The sequence below is a fragment of the Rhamphochromis sp. 'chilingali' genome, assembly GCF_963969265.1.
Source record: "Rhamphochromis sp. 'chilingali' genome assembly, chromosome: 4".
NCBI lineage: Eukaryota > Metazoa > Chordata > Actinopteri > Cichliformes > Cichlidae > Rhamphochromis > Rhamphochromis sp. 'chilingali'.
Genome location: NC_137948.1, coordinates 35,613,165 through 35,629,235, shown reverse-complemented (window position 1 = coordinate 35,629,235; position 16,071 = coordinate 35,613,165). Strand labels below are relative to the sequence as shown.

Genomic DNA, 16,071 nt, shown 5'->3' with positions numbered 1-16,071 from the left:
TTTTTGTCAATTTCCAACCAATAAATCATAAAGTTGACCTTGAAGACCACAAGTTTGAATGGATTGTTAACATGATCCCACTCTACAGCACTGCAACATTTTAACATGAGTTATTTAAGACTTTCCAGGTATCCTGGTTACAGAAAAAGATTGATGAGCAGAAAAAAAGAAACAAACTTTAATTGTTTCTGATTAGAAGCTGTACAATCCGGACTGACTTTAACAAATGTGCTATAGGCTCAGCTGGAAAATAGTGAGCTTTACAAGACTGATTTTGTTCCAAAGGCTTTCACAGACCTCAACCAATCCTAAGGCTAATTAGCACGGCTAGAATTTTAAAAACATTTGTTAAATGTTGTCATTGCTAACATATACCTGTTTTAGAGCATGGTGAGTAGCGAGAATGCAAAGTTATTGTTACCTCTAAAAAAAAATGTGAAGATGTGATATTAGCATGTACGGAGCCCCTCTGATGACATGGTCCAAAAAATAAATAAATTGTGGCCACAAAATACTACTTCGTGGCCACGAAATGGGTATAACGTGCGCACGAAATGCTTATTTGTGAGCACGAAACACTTGACCAATAACCGTGATCCTTCCCAGGCCCTTGCAGTTGGTTGACAATAGAATCTATCCCAACGTCCGGGTCGTACTTACATCTGCAATGCAACTGGGCTCTTAATATCCTGTTTAACTGTCTCTCCATAATAATGGTTCCTTTCAGTGCCAGGCTTTTCAAAATGCATGTGTAGCTCATTCCCAGCCTAAAATTGTCAGGGATCTGGGTCTGAGGGACATAGACCTATTATTGTGTATTGTTTACTCCACTGTAAATAAACGCATTTTGGGTCCTCCTTCCCCACACACCCAAGGTCTGCCACGCAGACCATGACAAAAATAAAACTCAATCATACTGTCTCTGGCCATGTTGTACAGGTTTAGCCTACTCTTATGCTTATGTCTCTACACAGCTGTCCAATGTATCAATATGATGTGCGCACGTCATCTATTTGTTGCCACAAATGCGTAATTCGTTGCCACGTTATACCCAATTCGTGCCCACAAATTAGCATTTCGTGCGCACGTTATTTCGTGCCCTCGAAATAGTATTTTGTGGCCACAAATAAGTATTTCGTGGGCACTTATACTATTTCGAGGGCAGGAAGTAGTATTTTGTCACCACAATCTATTTATTTTTTGGAGGATGTCATCAGAGGGGCTCCGTAAGCATGAGCTATATAGTATCTCCAAGAGAAAAGCGATCAGCTGATCATTGATCAGTTTCATGATTTAAGTAGCAACAGGAGAGAGAGGGAGAGAGAATGGGAGAAGAAGAGGCAGCTGGCCACGTAAAGACACAGAAGAACTCCAGCTTTGTGTATTTGTTTTTCATTCAAGCTGAAGTCCGGGACAAATCGGGTTCCTTTTCAATACGAAGCGCGGCCGGTCCGGCGGCCACCACGGGTCTCTCCTCCTCCTTCCTCCTCTTTCCCTCATCCACCTGCTGTGACTCAAAATTTGTACTCAAGTACAAGTACTGTTACACTGCTTAAATTGTACTCAATTACAAGCAAAAGTACTGGTGTTAAAAAAAATACTTGAGTAAAAGTACAAAGTACTCTTCTCAAAAACTACTCAGAGTATTAATTACTTTTTAACAGACTGATGTTTTATTCTGTCGTCAATAGCAGGCATTCAACTCGATTCACCAGTATAAATATTTATGTTCAAAGCACATTTCTCAGATGAACAAGGTATAGAAAGGTAACTTGTTTTGTAAATAAATGTAGATATAAAAGAAGGAATTTTGTTTGTTAAAACAATGACAAATATGTTTCTGAACATGCGTAGAACCGTTTAAACTTTTCCCCATACACTGAACAACAGGCAGGTGAGTGTCTTAAACTCTTAGCATTTCTGTCACACTTGAACCTTTTGTTCAGTTTCAGCAAGAGCTGGTTTTCTAAATTAACAGAGGCAATCCGACTTGGTTTGGCTGTGAAGAGTAGACCAGCACAGCTAAAAAGTCGTTCACACGCAGCAGAAGCAGGCAGAGCTGTGTTCAGTTTAAGAGAGAGGTTTTTGATACCTGAGAAGGAGTGCAGCAGCTCCATGGTGTCTGTGGCACAAGCAAGGTAACCATCAAGCTCAACTGCACTTTGCAGCCTTCTGGAGATTGGTCTGGAGAAGAATTCATCTTCATCAGATGACTCTCTTTGCTGATCCTCACTCTCATGCTCTGTTGTTTAGTATTCAGGACAGACCATCAATAACTTACAATGTATTAGGTGAAATACTCACTTAAGCATGTGTTCAAATGTAAAAATACACAAAAATGGGATCACATGAATCCTTACCAGCCTCTGTTACATCTGCTCTGTCAGTCCAGGAAGTCTTGAACTTGGGTAAGAGGACTGCAGCTGCAGCCAACTCTGGATCCTCCATCATCGCTCCAAAACGCTTTTGAAGGCCATTTTGCAGGGCTCTGATGAGTGGCACGCATGTCTTGCTTGATGTCTCCAGCCTGCTAAGTTTGGACAGTAGTTGTTGGATTACTGGCAGGAGCCATCCCATAAAGGAAGTGGACTCAGACTGAAGAATGTTTGAAGCTTTCACCAGTGGCTTCATGGTGGTACAGTACTCCCTAAGGAATGCAACTTCTGCAGGACTCAACCTGTAAGACACAACAACAAAACCCACCATGACTATAATAGGGATCTTCTGATTTAATATTAAGAGTCTGCTCACGTTTTTAACCATCCATTAAGGAAAATTCACAAAATTTGCAACCATATTGGTAGGTGTCCAAGTTTACTCACATTTTCACCTTGAACTCCTCACAAATGCTCCTGATGTCATTTTCCCCCTTCTCATCAATGATGCGTATTATCCTTTCAATGGCAAGGTAGGTTGAATTCCATTGTGTTGCATTGTGACGAATGATCTGTAGTTCACACTTGTCCTCTACCACTTCATTAGCCAAATGAGACCGGCCAGTTTTGTTCCAAATGGCCTGGTATTTTGCAAAGCTTGCACGGGAGAGCCTCTTGTAGGTTTCATTCATGCTCTCTGCTAGGGCAGCATCAGATGTTGCCACAAGGTTTAGCAGGTGACATGCACATCGCTGATGAGGCGGGAGTTGATACTCCAAACCAGAGTCTTCATCAAGAATTGCACTTGCCTCATGGTAGTCAATATGGTCAGTCAGGTCAATAGTTTCTGGGTCTGCTTCATCTTCAGCTTCATCTGCATCATTTTGTGCCCCAAACATGTGGAAGGCCTTGACAAAGTTGGATCCACTATCAGTTGTGGTTCTTACAACTTTGCCTCTAATCTTGTATTGGCAATGGATATCATCAAGCGCACCAGCAAGCATGTCAAATGTGTGAGACCCTCTCAATCTTTTGCATGCTGGTGCTGCAGATCTTCTTTCCAGGGACTCTTCCTCTATCCAATGGCATGTGACTCCAAGGTAACTTTTCTGATGAGCTGACCAACAATCAGTAGTGGTAGCAACAAATTTGACTTTATCCAATGCTGCAACCAAAGTCATCTTCATGTGATCAGCAGCTTCACAGATTCTGGCACAGACAGTGGGTCTGGAGATGACTTTGGCTTGAGGTTGTAATGTGGTAACCAATTCTTTGAAAGATGGCTGTTCTACCACTGCAAATGGCTGTAGACCCTCACATATGAAATTGATGACAAGCATGTCAACAGTTGCTTGTGGAACATGTTTGTTTGCAGCTCTCAACATCAGGTCTGGTAACTTGGCTTGTGTATTTGCTGAGAGCTTGTTTGGTGTGGCTGTGGTCTTTCGCTGACGAGATGTTGATGCCACAGTGATATTGTACTGCTCAATCTTCGATGGATGTTTCCTCTGTAGAGATAAATATTATCATACGTCAGGTTCATACATTACTTCATAACATCACTGTGATTAACACTACAGGAAAACACATTTTTAAAACATCATTCAACTAGACATGAGCTAATCTTTGATTGTTTAGCATAGTATAAAAGAGTGGTGAATTTGGTCAAATCTTGCAGATATATTGCTGTATTTATTTATAAACCAATTTTGAACGATCATTGCAAAAAACATGAATTTCTGTATACATTCTAAGTTCTGTAATCTGTATACTATTTATAAAAAGAGTATCGACCAATGTATCAGTATCTAAAATTTTAACTCCTTTTTATCAGTATCACCCTAAAGTTTTCAGTATTAGTCAGGTTCTAAAAATACTAAGAGAGCAAAATATGTGTATATAGCAAATGTAATTTAAGAAAAGGGATCACATACACAAAAATGCTGCCCATACAGCTAACAAATAAAAACAATCCACATTATGTTCTTTGAAAAATATATCATATCGGGAAATATATAACCCTACTGATTAAGAGCCACGTCACTATGATAGACCTATATCAGGCCAATGATCCTGATCAACTGATCCATCAATTGGGCTCTGGTACATGTCAGCTGAGAGCTGGAAGATTAATTTGAGATGCAGCTCAGCACTGTGTTCAAGTTTTGTTTTTGTTTTTTATATAGGCCAGCTGATTGTAGGCCTGTGAGTTTTAAATGACTACAAATTTAATTTATTGTAATGACGGTCGTTATCCAAATAATAAGCTAAAACATTCCTACGAATTTAGCTGTTCAGTGATGACACACGAATCGTACTTCCGGGTCTAAAGTAGTCTGCGTTTAATATGGCTTTTGTATTGTTAACATGTTTAATGTTATGTATTTTCTTCTATTTGATCTCAAAAAGCTCCTAAAACAGTCAGTGATCACTGTTGACCTCCCTCGGCTTTTATTACCGCTAATCATTTATTTAAGCTCAGTTTTTAAAACCTTAGGATGTAACTACAGCCCAGCCCATGCAGCAGTATATGAATGACTAACCTCGTATTGTGGATGGATTATCTCAGTTGTCCTCCTGGCTGAAGTTTGGTCCTTTTACAGCATCCTGCCATGCGATTACATTTGTTCCTGACCACCGAGAACACTCACATTAACTTTTATCGAGTGGAAAAAAGTTAGCTTGTTTATATTATGCTAACATAGCTGTGTCGCTAGCGGTCACGTAGCACATCATTATATACCAGCTAGCCCAACTTCAGTAACCCTACAAACGTCACTGCTGTTTAGTTTTCTGTCTTCATTTATGCTGGAAGTGATAGCAGAGCTGTACGTTTTAATTTGTTTCCAAAACCTGCAGTAAGGACATGCTATATTGTATTTAGATAGAAGCTAACGAGCTAACTCCCTGCTAACTTCTAACTCTGTTAAATGTCATAAATTCCGTTTTCATGGATGCCTGGATGTTAAACTCAATTGTTACACCTGGTAGAGCAGAACGCTGATCATTTTATTAAAAATGAAAGACTTTAGACAGTTTTTCAACTCTCAGTAATGCCATAGTGATCGTTTGATATATGGACCTGCAGCGGAGTTTAGACCCAGACACGGCTAGTGAGGTCAGACTGGACAACCGGATAGTTCTATCCCGTGCACGTGTACACGTTGACAACCGTAACCATGGCCGCCGAGGGTATATAAATGCTGCACAAGGTTCCAAACGTCTGTTTACACTTGCTCGTGGACTTGTTTCGACCTGCTCCAACCTCAGCCTGTGGAAAGCTAAGTTTTGCAAACTATTTCACTAAAAGCGGATATAACTTGAGAGCAGAACAAGTACTTCATCGTTTGTACTTGTTTTTGTTTTTCAAGTTTGAAGATGGCTCGCCGTGGACCCGGACTCCCTGACTGTCACCTGGACTTCGCTGCAGGTAAGTGTGAAAATTTCTTTAAATGTAAATTACTGTAATAATTTAACAAGTTCCAGTGTGAATATCAAGTTTTAACGTGATCAAATATGTGTATTTCAAGTCTGTTTCCCGTAAATTGTTTGTATGTTTTAAATTTTCCGGGAGAGGTGTAGAAATTATTAACGACTGGTGTATGAATATGAAAAAAAGGTGTTACTTTGACTTGAAGGCTTCAAATTTGACACTTTTCTTTAAAATGAAATGGTTAAAAATAGCTTAATGGACTAAAATTTGTAAAATGCCCAAAAATCAGTTTCTGTGGTAACGGCATCTTCAAGATGTCATGGCGGGGTCAGAACACGCAGGCGTAAACACACAGATCCAGGTCCCCTCCTGACATCCTTTTCTTCTCCGGATCAAAGGCTTTATTGACATAAACTATATTTTTTCTCTGCTGCAAAACACAAAGATAAAAAAATGCAAATAAAATAATATCAAAAGAATATGAAAACAGTAGTAATAATGGCATTAAGACCTATCTTCTGTTACGGTAATGCTTTTAACCTTATTAGATAGCAGAGAGAGATATTGTACACAGGGATATTTACACAGTGATAGCATGTTTACCACAGATTAGATGTACCTGTCCTTATGGCAGATACAGTCTTTGTGCACATTTCTAAAAATGTGGATTCTGGGTTAAGAGTTTCTGTTTGTTTGTTTTTCACTTGACCATCATTTTCAGACATACCTGCAGAGCTTTGTGTGTGCAATTTTTACTCTTGCCAAGGAGGTTGTGTTTTTATTTAAAAAAAACCCAAATAAAAAAAACAAATATATATGTGTGTGTATATATATATATATATATATATATATATATATATATATATATATATATATGTGTGTATGTGTGTGTGTGTATATATATATATATATATATATGTGTATATATATATGTTTGTTTGTTTTTTATATTTAGGACATGCAATTGGTACATGTGGTCTAAATGTTACATTATGGTTTGCATCCACATATTTAACCTATGAGCTTTTTTCAAAATGTGTGACATCGTGAATTGTAAATAAAACAGGAGAATGAGCTGCATGGTTAGTTATAAATGTACTGTAGTATATTTATATAATAAGTTACTCATGTCCGGCTATTTACAAATCAATACCTATTATCCATTACCTATTCCAACATAGTGTTTGCATAAAGGCTTACAAAGAACAAATAAAACAAATTGAATGTACACAAAATACAGTGTCATATATAGTGTCAATATAGTGTCACCTTAAAAGTACACAGAGTGAGCTGCCTTGGTGGAGGTTTGGTGGTCTTCTATTAAAAAACTTGACTTAAAGATTGAACAAGTAGAAGTGTCATTCAGTCTGACATAAAATGCTTTTCTCTCATCCTCTGCTCAAACTAACAGATGTAGGTCTGTTGCTTTAACACTGGGTGTCTATTACATTCCTAATGTTATTTTAAAAATTGTTTCCTCACAGGGCGTCTTGACTATGTGGTTGAACGCCCTGCAGAAGAAGGCCTTCCTGAAGTCATCAGGATCCTGGATGACAGTCTCCAGAGCACCACCTCTTCTGGTGAAGCTCAGGACACTGATACCCAGCGTATCAGCGAAGGTGAGTATGGTGAGTATTTTATCCCTCTCTCATCCTCACCCTTATCTCACGAAGCACCAGATGCTGATGACAGTGAACAGCAAGGTGAGTATGGTAGGTATTTTATCCCTTTCTCACCCTCACCCTCTTCTCATGAAGCACCAGATGCTGATGACGGTGAACAGCAAGGTGAGTATGGTGAGTACCCCCCCTACCTACCTATAGACGATGAAGAGGTGAGTGAACAGACTGACAATTCATCTGACTGGAGCGACTCAGAAGAGTGGGGGGATTGGCTTAGCGATGACTCTGGGTATGACACCATGGATGAGAGAGATGATTCCCCTCTCATCCGGGAGCACCCTCCAGAGCCGTTTTGGCACGATTGGCAACGTCCTATTGCTCCAGGTGCTGCCCCCATCCCCATGCCGCCTTTCGGCCAGGCCAATGCCCCATTCTTCCCTCGAGTTGTTGCCCAGGTTGGTGATCCGCCAGCTGCTCCTCCCCCAGCTGCTCCTCCCCCAGCTGCTCCTCCCCCTGCTGCTTCTTCCTCAGCTGCTCCCCCTGCTGCTTCTTCCTCAGCTGCTCCCTCTGCTGCTCCTTCCTCAGCTGCTCTCTCTGCTGCTCCCTCCTCAGCTGCTCCCTCTGCTGCTTCTTCCTCAGCTGCTCCCTCTGCTGCTCCTTCCTCAGCTGCTCCCTCTGCTGCTCCTTCCTCAGCTGCTCCTTCTGCTGCTCCTTCCTCAGCTGCTCTGTCATCTGCTTCCTCAGCTGATCTCTCTGCTGCTCCTTCCTCAGAAAAGAGAAGCAGAGAAGACATCTGCACCGAAGAGGTAAGTGCAAAGAGGTGCAAGGTGAGTGACCAGTTTGATGCCCCTTCAACATCCTCAGGTAGTTTTGGAGTCAGACGTTTCTGGGAGAGGCCTTTTAGCCTTTCCATGGATGACAGTGACTCTGATTAGTTTATGTTAGAACGTGTTTTTAAACTTTGCCTTTGTGTTTTTGTTTTTACAGATATATGAACATGTGACTCGCACATGTGAAATGTATTTCTTTTTTTCTTGATATGTGACATTAATATTAATATTACATTGTGAATTAAAGGTAGTTTTTTAGTTGTTATTACTTCCAGTTACGTCCAAGATGGAGCAAACACCCCACCCAGAAGACAGCCTTACCCCGACCAACCTGATGAGAAGGATGGATGACCAAGTGAAAAACGGGAGAGTGGTGCTGTGTTCCAACTATGTAAGTTATCACCTCACATTGACAACAAACTGTATTGAAGACAAAATTCTTCCAATAGTTGGTATAAATCATCATCCTATGTCAGCAGCACTATAGGTTTAGCTTTATTTATATTTTTCATGTGTATACGTTGGGTTTAAAATAGTTTTTTAACAACATACTGCAGCTACCAACAATGAAAATGCTGTTTTGTGTTAAAATGACGTCTTTCTTGTGTTATTGCTTTGCAGGGCAGCTGAGAGTGGACAGAGCTGCACAGAGGACCAAAGATCCACTCTCAGCACTTCATATCTGACTGGCCACAGCACCAACCCTCCTCACCCAGGGTGAGGAGGGTCCTGACCCCGCCTGCACAGAGGGAGTTGTGAACATGCACTTCTGTGTCGGTGGGTTTAGGATCCTCCTCACACTCACACTGATGAAGACTGTCACTGGAAGATGTCTCCATTGCATCAGCAGGACGTAAGCATTTGTAAAATATTACAGTTTGTGATGTTTTGTACATATTTTTATTGCATCATTTAAAACTATGAGATATAAAATAAACCAATTTTCATAACATTTTCTGTGTATTTAGTTGTTTTCTTAATAAGTTATTTGGAACATCATTGCAACCTGTCAGCTTTTTATTGAGGATTTAGAAAGTTGCTGGTGGCCCGAGTGTGTAGAGTGGGGTGTTGTTTTTGTCACATGGTGAAAGTGACCTCATGGGGAGCAAAGAGAACAACTGAACAATTTGGGGATTCACAGACTTTCGTAATCGCTAAAAACAATTAATAAAAATTGTTCTGTGTGAACTAAAAGCTCAAATATAAACCATCCTGACACTGACACAAATGATCTGCTGTTTATAAGCAGGAAAGTGTTTTCATGAGCCTGGATGAAGCTAATTTGCATGAGTTTAACCTGCTGGTCAAAAACTTGCATGACTCTGATATCACTCTAACTTTCTTCTGTTTATTTATTCATTTTTGCTAATTGTAGTAGATTAATATGTTCACCAACTGATTGTTGGCCTGAATGTTTGAATGTTTGCAGTTTCAGGTCCTACTGATCAGTTTTAAATACTGTAGAAAGTGAGCAGCAATTGAATCAAGTCCTGGGATGAAATGGGACAAAAGGGTAATGTGATGGCCACATTAGTTCCCTTCCCTCGTTTAACAATGTGTAAGCAGACTGCTTTAACCTGCAATTTACTGCATGTTGTTAGGCTGCATGGTACAACCACAGTCTGCTAACCACCCGTGGTGATCGAAGGTTTTGAGGTCTTGCTTGAGCTACTGATGAAGTTTTATCAAAGCTTGTTAAGTTTCCCAACCACATTTTATCCTGATGGTCCAAGGCTTAAATCTTTATGCTCACAGACGTACTTCTGTAATTAATCAGTGACCGATTTATTACTTTAAGTTACAGTGTGAGGGGCATTAATGAACATAAATCAGATTTAACTGGATTATGTGTTTAGGTCAAGAGACACAGACCTTCATCTTTAAGAGGCTCTTCTTGAATATCTAATCACGATGTTTGCCATGCAAGTACACTGGGCGGTTGTTTTTAACACAATCATTTGATGATTCTGATGAAATGAAGTATTGTTTCAATGAGCTGTGGCACCATTCTTGCTTTAGCAGTGAAAGGAGTCAGGTAGGGCTCCATCAGGAAGAGGGCCCCAGAGGTCCTATCCCCCCGCCCACTTCCCTGGGGCTTGAACATCAGTGGATTTCCACTTAAGCAAAGCCTCATCAAGTTCCTGCAAACAGCACCACACACACACTATCATGTACAGAGTGTGGATGCTGTGTCTAAGACCACGATCATTGTGTTTCCACCATCTGGTGCAAGCTTCATCTGTCTCACTGTGTTCTCCTAAAGGCCAAGACAGCAGGACAGTGAACTCAATCTCACTTATAGGTGCCAGAAATCAGTTGATGTGAGATTAATGGTGGTAATCAGGTTATGCATTTGTTGTCTTCTCAGCAGGTGGGAAACATCTCTCTTTATTTGTTTATGTACATGTGTATCAGAAATCTATTTTCCTGTACAGCTCAGGTTTAAGGCACAATGTTGATCTAATCTAATGAAGATCAGTGCCTTTTTAGAGTCAGTGAAAATACTGACATTAGTGACGTTAACCCTTGACTAAGAGTTTCTTAGTCAATTGTTAATGGGAAACACATTTCCACACCACCATCTTCTAAGCTGTGATGCTACATGTGCAGCAGCAAACGTCCAATTAGTACCGATCAGAAGGTTGGAGGTTCGATCGCTGCCTGATCTGATCTGTATCTCAAAGTATCCTTGGACACGATACTGAACCCCAAACTGCTCTTTCATGTGTCCATCAGAGTATGAATGTTAGATAGAAAGAACTTAGGTACAGAAAAGTGCTTGTATGAATGGGTGAATGAGGTGTATAAAGTACTTTGAGTGCTTGAGTAGAAAAGTGCTATTTAAGAACAAGGATGTGCAAGAATTTGCTAGACACGCTCTTCTTTTTCCAAAACTAAAAATGTTATTTCAAATTTGGCAGCCTGTGTGTCAAAGAGACTGAAGAGTAACGAAAGGGCAAAGTCCAGGAATACAGCCAAACTCAGGAGATCAGTTAGGAGCACAACTGAGCAAAGGTGATTCAAAAAAATGGAGAGAAACTCTGCCATGCAGTGCCATGCTGAGCAGACTGGTTTACAGCCACAAGAGAGACTCAGCGTTCACAGATCATAAAATCTTCAGGGAGCAAAGCTCTCAGAGAAGCTATAATGCAATCCACAGATAGAATACAGTCAATAAACTCCAAGTGAAATGTTAAACAGTGCATGGATAGCTTTTTGTTCAGCTTTTTCTTCGTATCCTTTTTCCCCCTTTCTAAAGTCTCTTCAGAGGCTTTGCAATTTGTCAAACAGCAGCTGGTAAAAAGGCTTTTGCAGTGAGGCAGGGAGCCTGTTCAAACCAGATTATGCTTGATTTGATGACTGCAGAGAACTTGGGGCTGACAGCTCAGATTAGGATCGGTTCTCCCTTGAAAAGGCATTAGTGTGTTCTGTCATGGCAGGATTTCTGTTCAATGTGCAGGTAGATTGAAATCAAAGGGCACCAAAGACACCCAAACCTGAGGGATCATTACGTGACACCCAAAGCATCTGAGCAGTCTTATTCCTTCATCTGTACCAAATTACTCAGATTCACAGACGTCGTGCACAGCAGACCTGCAATACAACAATGAATAACAGGAGTTACGCCTGCGTTTGACAGGTCAAAATGTCACAGGGAGCAGTTCAGTTAAGTTTCATTCCCCTCCAGAAATCACTTCATGCATGATTATCAGGAACCTTTGAGTAATGACAGCACTTAAGTGAGTGTTTCCTTACCATATTCCACTTTGTCACCAAGTTTTAGGATGAGAATGTTTTTTTTCTACTTTATTTTATTTTTTTTATATCGTTGTTATTATTTCTGTTGTAATTTGTGTTTGTTTTTTGTTTGTTTGTTCAGTTTTTCAGCCTTGTTGCATTTATTTTTTTCTATTTCCGTTGTGTTTTATTCAACTTCTGTTACATTTTGCAGGATTTTGCAGCTTTTTCTATTGACGGGTGTTTTCTTCAGGGACTCCATATTATCATTATCTTTAAAACTGCATTTGAAACTTAATGCTGAGTTTTTACTTTCTGCAGTTGAAGTTATCTAAAGAAACTGTGTGTGGGTGCAGCTGAAAAAACGTCTTTTGGCAAATAACACAGAAATTCTGAAATCCTCTACTGCTTATATCAAAGAGAATAAAAGAAACCAAAGCTAAACTCTAAAAGATTATTTATTTCAGCTTGTTTACAGTTATCCACACCTCACAGCTTTTTATGGGTTGATAGTTTTCCTGATCCAATCTGCATACTCAGGATCACAGAGGTCCATGAAGGCAGCCGGTGCTCTGCATACAAAGTCCAGATCTCCCACAAAAGAAGAGACCCCATAAATCCTGCCATTATGAACCACTCCTCCACCAGAGTCTCCCTGCAAGACAGAAATACAGTTTCCCAGGTTTATAAAATCTTTCTGTATTTTGAATGTTTAATAAATGCAGCTGTGAGCTGAGGGATCATGCAAACTCACTCGACATATATCTTGCACTGTGCTTGCTCAGCGCATTGGGACACCATTCAAGCTCACTGCAGCACATGCTACTTCCTGTTTTAAAGGGCCTTGTAGCAGCCCTTGTTACATGCGTGGGCACGGAGCATGAAGCAGAAAGCACAGCTTAAAAGAGAAGTTGATATACCCGGCGGCGTGACACTGACTGGTGTTTTACGTTTTCTCAAGCCAGCTAACACAAAGTAAGCCAAGCCTTGTTGAATTTTCTTTGTACTATATCCCTCTGGTTAAGTTCAAGTTTAGAGATCATTTGTCCAGAAAAGCAGCATCACCATTCCTGGAAGATCCCTTGAAACTTTCAACTTTAGACCCTCCTACTGTACTACATGGACAGTGGGAGGGGCTAAAATTCTTCAATAGCATTTTTTCATAGACATTTTTCAGTTTGCAGCCTATGTTTAAATTCTGTTGTTATATTAAGTTTTATTTTCTCTTAAACTAATAAACAGCAGAAAGTTTGTAGCTGACAGAATAAAAGCTGAAACTGTCTTTCAAACATTAATTAAATGAAATACTTGATTAATGATCCATCAGATTCTCCTGTGTAATGATAGGCCGTGATGTCAGTCAGGATTTTTGCTGTCTTTCTTGCTTGTCTCCAAATGGGCTAGACTTTATTGATATAGATTTCATCCAGTCTTATTGAACAAAGCATCTGAAGTGCTTGCGCTTTTACTACTAAGCTACCCTACAGCAATTTTACACACACACACACACACACACACACACACACACACACACACACACACACACACACACACACACACACACACACACACACACACAACACTGGTTTTTCTGCAGCAGCTGTTACCTTCAGTCTGTATTATGCATTTAAACCCTTCATATTTTTCTAATATTACAGTTTTATCTTCCTTTTTAAAACCTGCACTGCCAGTATAGTTTATCCACATCTGTTAGGATTGAAAGCCCTGGTTAACTTGATAACCAGGGCTTTCAATTGATAAGCAGCTTCCTGTGAGTATTTGATTCCCACTGTTGGGATAAGATAAAGGAAATATATTCTACATGTGCTGAACTCACTTCACAGCACAGAGCTCAGGTCAAGAAGAAACTTTAAGAAAAAAAACTTCAAAGCAAGAAACTTTGAGCCACAGGAACATCAAAGTATCATTTGAATCTAAAACTGAAGTTAGCACGACGTGTCAGTATCTGTCAGAACACATGAACCTGAAGCAGAAACATCCACAACTCACAGTCAGGTAGTTTTATAGGATGGACATCAGAGCTGCTAGTAGCTGCAGCAGCATGATGTCATGAACTCTGCCTGTGCTGGTGTCTTTGTCTGTATAGATCTCAGCTTCTGCTGTTATCTGCACTTCTTGTTCCGGACCCCCTTGATGCACACTTAGATTTGCAAACATGGTCCTGCATGTGCACAGCAAACATAAAACATGATTACTGATGGTCACCATATTTTATTTCTCATCTTGTCTGAATGTATTTTACTTTTTACTGAATAGCAAAAACATGGCTACTAGACATTCCTTGGGTTAACAAGTTTTAGTTGCTGCTCTGATCTCCTCACCCTCCTGGCTTCAGACGGTGAGCTGCAGAATCCAGCGGTCGCTGATCAAAGAGCCTCCACACAAGCTGGAAGGTCCATGTGGATAAACTGCTCTGAGCTGTACATGATACTGTCGCTCACATTCATCACCTCCAATGACTCTCTTTTGCAGAGCGACCTCTGTGTTCGCCGTCACACCTGAAAGAGGAATCCCCCGCCCCACCAGGTCACTGCCAGTTTTTCTTTGTACCTGTAAAATATCTGCTCTCAGAAGTAAGGCAGAAACACACAGTGAGGACCAGAGCCATTAAATATAGATACTGTAGCTGAGCACTCGCTGATACAGAGAAAAGAGAAAAGGGCACCACACATAGTGTTGCTGCCATTCACTCTCTAATGACTGCATTTCAGTTTGAATATTGGACACTGCATAGTCACATAGTGTCATTATGAAGCTTTATGAACTGCAAAGCTGCAAAGCTCCACACATTTATGCAAAGTTACTTATCGTCTTTTTGCTTTTGGCTTTCATAAAGTTACAGAAGGGAAATGAAGGTAAAATATTTCTATAGAGAAAGTGCTTCACAATAATAATCAATAAAAATAAATACAAACATTAAAAGACAATAATAATATCCACTACCTAAAATTAAGCCTGTACAAATAAGTAGAGCTGCTCTTTCAAATGTTCAGACCGCAGAGATCAAATGTAATATTAGTGCATTCCATAGATTATCAGCCAACAGCCTTGAAGACACACTTAGTCTCTTTTGGTTTTCAGCCTAGAACGAGGAACCACCAGCAGGTTTCTGTCAGAAGACCTCAGTGACCTGCACCTTATAGATGGAAGCAAATGAAGTTTGATCTCAGCTTCATGCTCTTGTTCTGCTCGTGCTCTGATTTGAATTACATGTTCTACACGCTTCACTGTATCTCACTGTCAGTTTGTCAATTTGTGACATTAATTCAGAGGAATATGGTGTAAACCAATGATTTATAAACCTAAAACAGCTCATGATCACTAACCAATGCTAACTTTGAGAAGCAATGCAGAACATATTGTGCCCTCTGTGTGGCTAATGGAGCTCTTAAGAGTAGAAGAGCAAAACAAAAGAAAAAAAAAACCTCGCTCACGAGTCTGCGACTGCGTGCTGACAGAGAGCGAGTGGGTTACCTCTGTGTGACTTCAAGCAGCAGAGGGTAAGGCTCTGACTGTGGTCTGCATATATGTGCTGAGCAGCAATTCAGAATACCCACCATGCACAGTTTCTGTGAGGTTTGGCATAACTCGATGCATTGAATCATTTTCATATTATACAGACAGAATTATGCAGTAAGAACCTGCAGTTAAATATAGAAACTGTTGTTGAATACTCACTGATACAGAGGCAAGAGAAGAGGCAGCAGACACAGTGTTCCTGCCATTCACCCTCTAACAACTGCCTTTCAGTTGAGCAAACACTTTGGCGACAGTGGGAAGGAAAAACTCCCTTTTAACAGGAAGAAACCTCCAGCAGAACCAGGCTCAGGGAGGGGCGGGGCCATCTGCTGGGACCGGTTGGGGTGAGAGAAGGAAGACAGGATAAAGACATGCTGTGGAAGAGAGACAGATTAATAACAAGTATGATTCAGTGCAGAGAGGTCTGTTAACACATAGTGAGTGAGAAAGGTGACTGAAGAAGAAATACTCAGTGCACCATGGGAATCCCCCAGCAGCCCACCGCATTGCAGCATAACTAAGGGAGGATTCAG

At 40.4% G+C, this 16,071-nt stretch overlaps 1 pseudogene across 1 annotated transcript in view; it reads right to left on the bottom strand.

Moving 5' to 3' along the window:
• LOC308395323 (kallikrein-8-like) overlaps positions 1-15,744 on the bottom strand; it is an 88,818-nt pseudogene extending 73,074 nt beyond the window's left edge. The window contains exons 1-3 of the transcript in view: positions 15,698-15,744; positions 14,341-14,517; positions 14,002-14,180 (exon numbers count right to left, since the gene is read on the bottom strand). The product of the transcript in view is annotated as a kallikrein-8-like (transcript). The remainder of the gene's footprint in view (positions 1-14,001; positions 14,181-14,340; positions 14,518-15,697) is intronic.
• Between the last annotated feature and the right edge of the window lie 327 nt (positions 15,745-16,071).